Source organism: Cetorhinus maximus, unplaced genomic scaffold (genome assembly GCF_964194155.1).
Source record: "Cetorhinus maximus unplaced genomic scaffold, sCetMax3.hap1.1 HAP1_SCAFFOLD_72, whole genome shotgun sequence".
Classification (NCBI taxonomy): Eukaryota; Metazoa; Chordata; class Chondrichthyes; order Lamniformes; family Cetorhinidae; genus Cetorhinus; species Cetorhinus maximus.
The window spans coordinates 916060-928805 of record NW_027596106.1 but is presented as its reverse complement, the minus strand read 5'-3'; positions in this window follow the sequence as shown (position 1 = coordinate 928805).

Sequence of the window (12746 nt, the reverse complement as noted above, 5' to 3'; positions counted from 1 at the left end):
AAGCATCACTGCTCAAATATCTGCCACTCCATCTATTTTGAACTTTCCTTAACTTTATATTGCTAATTCACTTTTATTGGCTTTGATTTAATAACTTCAAAGTTGACTTTACTTAAGTTTGAAATGCTGGCCATAGAGACAATTTCCCTTCCCTCAGTCTGAACTCAATATTCTATTAAACAATGATCACTACTATCGAGGGGCGCGTGATGTTTGAGGTCATGAATTAATCATATGTCGTTTCCCAATAACAGGTCCAGTATTGTCTAGCCTCTGGTTTGTGGAAGAATGTGTTGCTCTAATAAATTATTGCAGAGAATGTTCCAACATTTCGCCATCGATGTTAAGTTTACACATCATATTTTTTCGTGTCTATATTTAAATTTAAATCCCCTATGAAAATCGCTGTGCGTTTCTGAGAAGATGACACATTTTATTTTTTATTTGATGCCCCGGCATGCTATTTGATTACTGCAAGTAGGCCTGCAAACCACTCTCACAAGTCACCTCTTATCTTTCTTTTTCCTCCTTTATCATTCCTCATCTCTACCAAAGCTCTTCAGTACCCCTGCTTTCTGAAATTATGTCATCTTTCACTTTTGTACTAACATCCCTTTAGGAAACAGACCTACCCCTCCAACATTTATTAACTTGCTATGCTTCATAAAAGTCACAGACTCGTCAATATTCTCAAATCAATTTCAGTCCTCCTGCATTAATTTCTCTACAATGGCCATCAGACAGTGTTTAGTTATTTATTTTAGAGCTATGATTTCACCTGCTTCATTCAAACATTATGTGCATTCAGATGCATTGCCTTACATTTTATCGTGCTCTGTTGTAACGCCTAGCATTATTTGTTCCCTCACATTCTCGTGCTTTTTTCACTTCCTAGCTCTGTTCTCAGTTTCGCTCCTTCTTGCCACCTTTTAGCACACCGGTTCTGGCCTCAGACACGCTCCTTCAACTCTACGTGTTCCACTTTCATTCTCGTTGGTTCTTCCGTTATGTAACTCCAGGCTGCGCTCTCTGTCTCACTCCTTCTCGCGCTTCTTTATCTCACCTCAGCTCCCGGACATTAAATCAAGAGTTTCCCTGGGTAGTGGGCAGGCGCAACCATCTTTAGTTCGTTCATCAATGACCTTCCTCCTACCGTAAGTTCAGAAGCGTTGCCATTCGCTGATGATTGCACAATGTTGTGCACCATTCGGGACTCCTCAGATTCTCAATCAGTCCATGTCCAAATACAGCAAGGCCTGGACAATGTCCAGGCGTTATCTAACAAGTGGGACAAAATACACATGTTGCAGCTAATGACCACCTCCAACAAGACAGAAAGAAGGCATCAGCGATTGACATTCAATGGCATTGGAACAGCTGAATGACGCACTATCAACATGCTGGAGGTTCCCCCTGACCTGAAACTGAACGGTTAAAGCCAAATGAATACAAGGGCCGGCCGGGGACTAGGTATGCTACAGGGAGTAACTCAACTACCACTCCTCGAAGGCTGTCCACTGTCTACAAGGCACATGTTAGGAGAGTAATGGCATACTCCCCAATTGCCTGGATGTGTGCAAATCCCACAAAACTCAAGAAGCTTATCATCATCAAGGATAAATCAGCTCTCACGTTTGGCAACCCATCCACAAACATTCACTGCCACCACCATCGAGCACAGTAGCGGCAGGGTGTACCATCTACAAGATAGATTGCACGAAATAAGCAACGGTCCCGGGGCAACACCTTCCACAACTATGTCTATCAGCCTGATTCTGACTAGCGACCTTTGAAACACCACGCAAAGTTCCTAGTCACTCTCCTACATGCATTCTTGTATTCCGTGTCAATCTCACTCTTTGGTGCGCTGTCTTAGCTCCCCCAACCCCACAGGCATGGGTTGGGAGATGCACACTGCAGTTAATTTGGAAAGATTGTCTTTGGAGTTGCAAGCTATAGTGAAGTTGTGATATTTGACACACTGACAATCTGCCTCTCAAGGCTAAAGTTAGCGACCAGTGTTGGAGTAGCTGGAATTCAGAGCTTGAGAAAGAAAGAGAGGGGGAGAGGGATATTGGTATGGATGACAGATCAGGGTCACCTTAAATACAATCTTGGTATGATGTAATTCGTCCCTCCGGTCTACACGCAGAAGTAGCTTAGCAGTGAGAGAAAGGAAAAATCTATCAACGCCAGTTACTTGCTGCTCACTGGACTCAGTCAGGGCATTTTTCATACGATGGCTGGATGTCTCCAAACCAGATTTCCGCCTGCGAACCGGTGCTGTAGATTTCCATGTTCTTTCTTTGCTGGTCTCCTAGATGGTGCTTCAGTCCAAATTTGATTTACGATGCTTCATTGAGCAACACGGACTGATCTGTCCTGCACCTTTGGTGGAAATATATATGTGGTTGCAATCTGCGCAAAGTTCAACCATAATTGACGTGTCTGTATCTCCACTAGGGTATTATAGTGATTTCTGAAAAGTGTGCTAATTACAGCGGGAGTTAATAAAGACTGTAAGGCTTTTCAAATATGTTGACAAAACTGAATAGGAATGCAAGACCATAGAAAGATTGGGGAGCAGCGATCTATCCGACCCCTTAACTGTCACATGTGTCGGTGATGGAACGGAACAGGCAGAGATTTACTCTAAATTAGTTTTACAATCTTCCTACCATTGCAGTTTTTTCTTTACCCTGGATCAGCTGGGAAAGCTTCACTCCGTATATAAGTCTTGGTATTTCTACCCCAGCAGCGTTTTTTCTTTTCATTCTCAGGATGTGGGCTTCACTGGCCAGGCCAACATTTATTGTCAAATCCTAGTTGTGCTTGAGAAGGTGATGGTTAGTTGACTTCTTGAACCGCTGAAGCCCTTGTGTTGTAGCTACATCCAGAGTGCTGTTAGGAAGGGATCCCTGGGATTTGACGCAAAGACAGGGAAGGAACCGCAAAATATTTCAAAGTCAGGATGGTGAGTAGGTTGGACAGGAAGGTCCAGGTGATGATGTTCCCACCTTTCTGCTGCCCTCGCCCTTCTAGATGGCCGAGTGTAGAGTAAGCTCAGCCTTATACATAACATATTGTACATCGATTTCCCAATTGATTGACAGGGCAACACAGAGTGATTTAACGACTGTATGATGCATGTTGTCTGACCTGCTTGGGAATGTTTAATGGGTCGACAAATAGCAAACTTAATCAAACATTTACGATAAATGCCCAGCGAGTGTTCTATGGGAAGACCTAAATGTGCCTACCTGGTTCCATTCGTGTCCAGAAATGCTTACTGGGGCAGGGTGGATGGAACATTGCTCTTTAACTAACACATTCTGTACCTGCCTTGGGAGTCTTAATGAGACAGTCCAGAAGGGTCTCTACATAGTTTATAACCAGTGTTGTGCCTGCTTTGTTTTTGTTTCATTTGGGCGCAATAGCGTCGTCTTTACTCTCATTTAACTAATGCTGCTTCTGCCGAACAATGTTTGTTCATATTGCGAATATTGATCTTTACTTTTATTTTTAATCTCTCTCTAGGGGGCGATAATGACCTCCACTTCATCTAACTGGATAAACCGATCTAGAGGACGATGTTAAAGTTCTGCAGACATGTGTTCAAATCCGTCATTGGTTGACTGTAGAATTTAAATTAAATTAAATAATATGGAACTGATAGGTGGATCATCAATGATCAAAATCAAACATGGCCTCAATAATGCAATTCACGAAAGGAAATCTGTCTTCCCTACCTATTCATCTGTCTCCAGGCCCACAGCATGAGGACCAATGTCGAGGGCAATTACAGACGGTCAACAAATTTTGTCCATTCAACCGATTCCAATAAACGATGAAGGGATAAAATAAATCAACTCGTTGTCTTTGCCTTCGAGTTCTTTGGTGGGACAATTTGGCAGCATTAGTCCGCATCTAGCCGATTCTCACATTGCGTTGGGAGTGACTAATGGAATTGCTAACAAGGAACTTCACCGAGCAGCTAACCCTTGCTTTTTGAGGACAATTATACCGGGGGATATGTTTTGTACCTAGGCTGTTATACAAATACCCTAAGGGTATTATTGGGTGCTTCTTAAACCGCGCCCCACAACCTCCTGCCAAATATTGTTGAGCCTTTCCCTCTGGAATGTAAAAATATATTGATCAACAAAATCGCTGATCTGACACCTTTCAAATGAATCAATTCGACTCCAAACGTTAACTCGGATTCTCCTCTACACTGGAGAGACCAAACGCAAACTGGGCGACCGTTTTGCGGAACACCTGCGGTCTGTCCGCAAGAAAGACACAAACCTCCCTGTCGCTTGCCATTTTAACACTCCACCCTGTTCTCTTGCCCACATGTCTGTCCTTGGCTTGCTGCATTGTTCCAGTGAAGCCCAACGCAAACTGGAGGAACAGCACCTCATCTTCCGACTAGGCACTTTACAGCCTTCCGGGCTGAATATTGAATTCAACAACTTTAGATCTTAAACTCCCCCTCCCCCCATCCCCACCCCGTTTCTCCCCCACCGCCCCCCCCCCGCCTTTTTTTTCAATAATTTATATAGATTCTTCTTTCCCCACCTATTTCCATTATTTTTAAATCTAAAACTAAAACCTCGTTAGTCTTTCCACCCCACCCCCACTAGAGCTGTACTTTGAATATCCTGTCTTCCATTCTTAATTAGCACTTTTCTTAGACAAATATCACCACTTTCAACACCACTTTGACCCTTTTGTCTGTGACATCTTTTGATTATCTGCTCATCTCCACAATCACCACACCCTCAATGTCTCTCCCCCCCCCACCCCCCCCACCCACCTTAAACCAGTTTATATTTCTCCCTTCTTCTAACTATGCTTCAGTTCTGCCGAAGGGCCATGAAGGCTCGCAACGTTAACTGATTTCTTCTCCGCCGATGCTGCCAGACCTGCTGAGTTTTTCCAGGTAATTCTGTTTTTGTTTTGTTTTCTCTCTACATAGATGCTTTCGAGCCTACACATTATTTCCAGCACATTCTATTATTTTTTCTGCATTGATTTACTTTATTAATCTAGTGGGCTGTTGTTTTTTTATATATGGAAAAAAAATGTGTCGTAGCCTAACTATTCTCCTTGCCCCTTGCTGATTGCATGATCACTTACTTTATGATTCCACGGTATTTCAGTTGATCGAGTCCTGATTATAAATATTAGGCCGAAGATCTGGAAATAAATGAGCTCAGTTCAGTTCGTCAGTGCTTTAATTAAATGAATAATGGGTTTAACCGGATAACTTACCATAGACTTGAACTGCTCTCTGAACTTTGACTGAGTCACCACATAAATTAATGTGTTTGTGCAGCAACTTAAACTCTGAAACACAACGGCTAATTGTTGAAAAATATATAAAGATTCGGTGTAGTATTCGGGATTTGTTCCGGATATTACGTAATAAAAGAAATTGATTACACTTGACAACCACAGAATTAAGAAGCTACCGGATATGGCGAAGAGTAAAATTATAGAATTTCTTCTGCTCTCCAGCTCGAGGTCAATGTCATTTTCTCCCTTCCGCTGACCCCTCCATCTCTTTCGGATCCGACTAGCCACTAAAATGTGTCTGACTGTCAGAGCATTAAACAAAAAAATTAACGCGCATGGGATCAATGTGGTTGAGATTGTATTCAGCCAATCAAATCCGACCCACCCAGGCTCAGTATAATAACTAGGCATTGGAGAACACAGCCATGGAACACTATCAATTATCTCTGCGGGTTCATAGATAAAGTAGAAAGGAACACACTTTAAACAGAACAGAATGCAAGTTGATGTGAGAACCACGACAGCAGTTTTCCCAGTGCAATAATTTGTTTTAAACTTATGGCCACAAATTGCAACAAAACGATCAAACGAGAAAGTGACGGTGAACCAGACAGAGCAGTCCACGGATGCACGGAGCAGTACATAGGTAGCACTGCACACAGGAGTGACGTCCAGGAAACACACAGGGAAATAATAATACTTTATCCGGTTCAATATGACCAGCGTGATGATAACCAAAAAATCTACCGTTTCCATGGCCACCAGGTAGCGAGAGGTGCAGGTGGAGAGGCCGCACTTTCCTCGGGAAAGGATCACGATCGCCAGTAAATTAACTGTAAGACAGAGAAAAGGAAAATTATTTAAAAATGCTAATAAAACATTCTCTGCATCTGTGCTGAGCCACGAAGGGTTGGATGTCATCGCCCAGGATTGAATGGTCTGTAACAGGCTGGAAAGCTCATGTTTACGAAATCTTAATTCTCAACCCCACCCTTATGCAAAGCGTCCACATCCTAGTGTAAAGGAGGAGAGAAACGTGAGAGCAATTCGACCACACCAACAATTTAAAGCTACGCACAAGATTAAATGGGGTGTAGATCTATAACAGTGGTCAGCTGAAGAAAGGCGAGGTGAGACTCTGGGGAAAATTAAGTATCTTATATCAGAGAAAAGGTGATAGTTAGTCGTTAACTGACTTTTCCTTCAATCACAATAGTATTGCTAGTAGGATACAATGTTTCTGCTGTTCTCAGTCAGCTCCAGCCGAAGACAATTGGACACGAAAGAGAATGAAGTGAGAGGCGGAGATTGATAGAGACGAAGATTAAGAATAAGCGGTGACTCATGGTCACTCATGGAAAAGTGAACGGATATTTATTAAAACATTCACTTAGCCTCTGTTTAGTTCTCTGCAACGTTGAGAAGTTCGCAGCAGGAGCAGCGAATATAGAATCCAAAACATACAATAATATTTTGTTGGAAATGTTCAGGATACCAGTGTTTCTGGAGAGATAGGTGAACGGGAACCGTAAATCCCAAAATATGAAAACAGAAAATGTTGAAAATACTCAATCGGTTTCGCAGCATCTGCTGAGTGAGAAAGCGAGTTCACACCTTATGCCCTAATTTGGGGGAGGGAGGCGGGGGTGGGAGAGGTGCTTGGCGTAGAGGGTGATAGATCTATGATAAGGTAGCAGTTGGGAGACATTAAGAAGAGCTGGGTTCAGAGAAGGCCATGACATAACGCTGAAACACTACCAGATAATCAGAAAACAGAACATGAGAATTAGAGGAGAGAGTCTGAAAACTTCAATAAAAAAATAGACAAAATGGGAAATGGAGGGAGGAGACCGAGTCTCCAGCCTGAAATTTTTGAATGCAACTTTGAAAGCAGAAGTCTCAAGTATCCGATGGAAAGGTGAGGTGCAAGGCATCGAGCGAGCGCAGAGATTCATGGAGACGCTGCAGCCTGCCGAAGACTTGGATATCAACGTTAGAAACAAATACTGTCGGCGCTGGAAAATGACATATTCGCCGAATCATGGTGTCATGCTTTAGGACCGAATGCAGCCTTTCCACATAGCAGTCAGGGATCAGCGTTTGATCTAGTCAATGTTGAGGGGAAAACAAACTGAACAACGAATGAGGATGCACTCATTGAAAGACTTGTTCAAAATGCTGCTTCACCTAAACGGAGTTCTTAGACCTTGGGTGATGACCCAAAACAGCAAGTGTCCTACCCCCATTAGGAGAGAACAAGGTGTTGGTGGTGATAGTGCAATGAAGTAGAATAATGTCAGGGAAAGTGCGTGAAGGACTGGAGAAAATTATGTGCCACAGATTGCAAACTGGATGCTTACTTTTTGAGAACTATAGCGGTTACAAAGTGGCACAATGTGACCGTTGGTTCTACTAATGATCGCACACGAGGTGCACACATCAATCTTTTACAACATACACACTGGTGCAGGGGCAGGGATGGTGCACTGCTCCACTTTCCCTGTCCATCCCAGGACTTGTGACGTGCAGAGAGCTGTGTGAAAGGGAGAGATCAGTAAGAAGGCCAAGATAACAAATTTCAAAAGGGGCAGATGGAATGTATAACCAGGAGACAGTCAGTGAATATTGTCGGGGCAATGATTTCATGCTGTCGGTCGGATAAATGCCTGTCTGCTGTCACTTTGAGTTCAGTACAGTTTCACTGGACTTTGGAGCAGAGACGGGCGGCTGACATTAGCAGAAAACTAAGGCGACATTAGGAGTGCAGCCCCGTACCAGAAGTGTGGTGTGTTGTGGAAGAGTAAGGATAGGGTGAACCACAGGATAATGATATAGGGGCATACAATTTGGAAATAATTCAGTCAGGAGTTTAATGGAACTCTGTCAAATAATAATTGAATAAATTGAGCAAAAGTAACTTCAAGACTGATAATGTAAAATAAGGGATTAATGATAAAGTTATGAGACATTTATGTGTTCCGGAGGTACAGACTCTCCGAAAAAATAACAAGGTATCAACGCATTTCAACCGCGCAATAAAAAACCTAGTTTTCATTATATTATCAGTGGGTTCGAAAATCCGAGGGTTTACATTAAGCTTAAATTAAATGCTCTTGTAAACCAATCCTGGACGGTAAACTTCTTTTATCACTATGTCACAAACAGAATGTCGAGGCAGTGGATATGGAGAAAACATCACTTCCAGGACAACAGCTGAACCCTGCCCTGTTAACTATCAAATGCCTGAACAGGCTGTGGCTCGTATCTCTCGGGAAGATAAATGTAACTTTCGTCACGAAGACAGACGCTCGCGCGAAGTTCGGATTGAACAGGACGTGATGCTCCCCTCAATCCCTTTAATTTAATCACTCATCCAGACTTTGAATTGCAATCGAAGGACATTTTCAGCTGACACCCAACTGAATGTTTGAAATGATGAAGACTCGGTGGAAAATACTTCCACACTTTAGTAAGTTAAAATCTGAGCCTCATAAAGAAAACATAGTGGGGAATACATCCAATAAAGACTGGAGTAGAAAATCCTTTATTCCCAGAGTGGTACATAGGCGGATAGCACAGATGCATTTCCGGGAAAAAATAGGTCAAGCGCATGAGAGTAAATGCTGTTGAATTTTATGCCATTAGGTTCTTTATTGCGGGATGGTAAATATCCAGTTTTAAGTAGAAAGACAGACATGAAGCAGCTGTGCGGAATTCTCAGTGGTTGTGACGCAAAGTCGATGTAATTCCCTCCAACAAAACTGCCAACGGATTGAAGTCATTTGTTTTTGGCAATACAACTAAATTGAAATGGCTTATTTATTGAGCACAGCAGTATCTGTTTCAATATGAATATTTCAGCTGCCGTATTATTTATCACCGATATGTCCACTCTTCCAAGATGCTACTCTCAGCATTAAGTCAAGTTGACATGTGGTTTAGTTGTGTGAGTTTTCTGTGCCTCATTCCTGAGGTGCACACCTCATTGAACTCAGGGCAGGTGGTTACAGCTGCACAGAAATTGAATCGTATATTTAAAAACAGTACAATCAGAAGCAATGCAGGTTTGGACCGTGAAATAACCACAACAATATATTCGCAATGTATAATAAACAAGCCAGAAAGGACAACACACACTATCAACAGATACTTTAAACAGCGGGTTACAAACATTTTGTTTTCAATTCCACTGATTCTCCGGATGGAGTTGAAAAAATTCGATTCTGAAACGAACGGGGAATCGCAGTAATTACAGTTAAAATAAGGGAATATTATGGCATAGAAAATGCTATTTTTTTGTGCAGTTTACCTCTCAGTTAATAATTACCGCCTGTCTGTTCATGGTGGTGCAGTTCAAATTGTTCAGGGAAAATGTCACTGCACTGCACTTCGCCCGTTTTTTCAAATCTTGCAAAATGGGGGAAAATGTTCCCTTTGCCATCTGTCACATTCGTAAAAGACAGGCGCCCATCATGGCCTTGAATAATGAGTCGCCTAAATAATGCTTTGAGAGTTGAATCAACTAGTTCGACTCTCGTTAGTCGCCCACACTCAGTGCAATTCTACAGTGACAGATCTTCCAGGTAATAGGCGAAAACTGAGAACAGGTGTTTCACTGCGGTTCGGGACCACACTCAGAATAAATCTACAGCAGCGCACGCTCCCAATACCACCTTGCTTCAGAGAGTTTCCGGTATTAAGTTTTGAGTCAACAGTGACGCTCTGAATGCATCAACTTCATAATTCGCCGACCCTTTGCTTTGAAAACAAAGGCATATTTTCAATGATGATATTGAATGAAATGATGGAAGTTGCTCAATGCATTTGTCTTAACAAAATGAAATAAATGATGGTGGTGACGCCATAGGATCAACATTTTAACATTTTCAATCGGAGAGCCAAAACAGAGAGCAGAGCATAAACAGCTTTACACAACTTGTCAGAGTAACTTACCAGGAACCCCAAAGATCGCAAGGATCGTGTAATATATCTTTAGCGTACTGCCGAGTGATTCATACATGTTTCTGCATTAAATTGTCCTTCCCTCCGTGATGCCGCCACACTCGTTGAATTACACTCTGATCTGGGACCTTCCAGGGGATTTAATTTATATCTTGTGGGATCCCCACAGGGGCAGGTTGAGGTTGCAACATCAGTGAGAGTAGTTGTTTATTTGAACAAACAAATTACTACAGCCGGTTTGTAATGTAAAACCTTTCCTCTTTTTGATTGAGCTGTAAAACCAAGATCACTGAAGCACCCTCATCGTATTGACCGGCCAACTAATAATGTAAACCGCGCTATTTCAACCACGTTGCCTTTCATTCAAACAATATCAAACCCATTTTTGGAAGGTGACAATATTTCATTAAACATTTTCTATTCTTCCCTCTGCTGCTGAGTCCTCACTGATATGATCGACAGGTCCCTATGATGTGGCCATTCTCCATAACTGTGGCCAGTCAGTTAAAACATTAAAGGGGATGAATTCAGGTCTTTTGACTTTATAATGAATGCAATCAATCAACTGATAGTACCCCCTTAATGAATAAAACGTTTCAAATAAATTTAATCACCTACAAATAATACAACATTATTAAAACAAAAACACCTCATCAACATAATATACACTCTTAAGCCATACAACCTTTCAAATAATGTAGTTTACCAAAATTGTTGACCAACTTAAAACATGACAACGCCTCAAACTTATTCAGCTCTCAGTGAAATATTTGACCTCCAGCTGATAAAAGCATCTAAGCCGTACACAACAACTAAAATGAACACAGTCCCTGAACCTAATAAATGTTTTCAAACCTATCCATTTTCTAAAGAGTTAAAACAGTCACAATGAAATACAAGCGCTAAAAGTGAAACTGGCACCTAAAGCTGACATGGCTCCTCAAACGAATATCATCCTTTAAAGTAGTATCATGCACAGATTCATGGAATCATTGAACATAAGAGGAGGGTTCGGTCATTCGGCCCTTCGAGGCTGCTCCACCGTTCAGTATAATCACGGCTGAACCTTTATCTCAACGTCATACTCCCGCTCGCTCGTTATGCCCCTTGTAGCCTTTAGAGTTTAGCAATCTATCTATTTCCTTCTGAAATATTCTCAGCGACTTGACCCCACTGCCTTCTTTGCTAGAGATTTCCATCGGGTCACCATCCCCAGAGTGATGGTATTTCTCCTCATTTCAGTCCTGAATCGCCCAACTCGAAGCCTGACAGTGTGGCCCATTGTCTAAACCCACCAGTCAGAATAAACCTCCACTCTGCATCCAGTCTGTCCAACCGTTTCAGAATTTTAAACGTTTCAGTGGGATCACCTCTCATTCGTTTAAACTGCAGTGAATACAGTCCTGGACGACCCGAGATATCATGCGACAATCCTGTCATTGCGGGAATTTGCCTGCTGATGCTTTAACCTTCGAAGGGGCTTGTCTAACGACATTGACAATAACACTGCGGCGGGCGAGTTCCTGGATTGATTAGGAGATCCATGTTCGAACCAGTACGCCATGGAACTCAAACAGAAAACAGACTTTTCTAGATTTGGCATTGTGCAATGAGAAGGTATTAATTATTAACCCTGTTGTGAGTAGTCCTGCATGGAATCGTGACCACAACACGATTGAACTCTTCATTAGGATGGGAAGTAAATTAGTCCGATTCAAAACAATGGTACTGAATCTCAATAAAGGAATCCACGAAGGTGCGAGGTTTGAGTCGTTTAAGATAGATTGGGAGGCTTCGTTAAAAGGAACGACAGGATAAGCAATGACCAATGGGTAAGAAGGAATCTATGCTTTGCAACAGTTGTACATTCAATTCTGATGAAAAAAAAACATGAAAAACAGCCAAACAATGACAAACAACATAGATTACCAATAGTTTTAGATCCAAAGAGTTTAAAAGGTTCCCAGGAAATTGGCAAGATCGGGAGCAGTTTAGAATTCAGTAAATGAGGATGATTACGAGATTGATTAAGAAGGGAGAAATAATATACGCGATCAAAATTGCAAAGGAACACCAAATCAGTGCTCTTATGAGTAGGATACAAAAAGAATTGACATGTCCCTTTTCATCAATAGGGACAACTAATGAAAAGCTGCAACGGAATTTGATAGCACAATCTAATTGGATCGAAGCATTATGACAAGTAGTGATGTCACTGGATCTAAGTAGATGTTTAAATGCATCTGCGGAGAGGAGAACAATAAACGTTTCGAGTCCGAATGACACTTCAACAGAACTAAGTAAAAATAGAAGAAAGGTGAAATATAAGCTGGTCTAAGGGTGGGTGGGACAGTTAAAGCTGCATAGAATGTTCCGCTCCGCAGATGCTGCCAGAACTGCTGAGCTTTTCCGGGTATTTTTGTTTCTTGTTTTGGATTTCCAGCATCCACAGTTTTATGATTTTATCCAGATGTTTTAATATT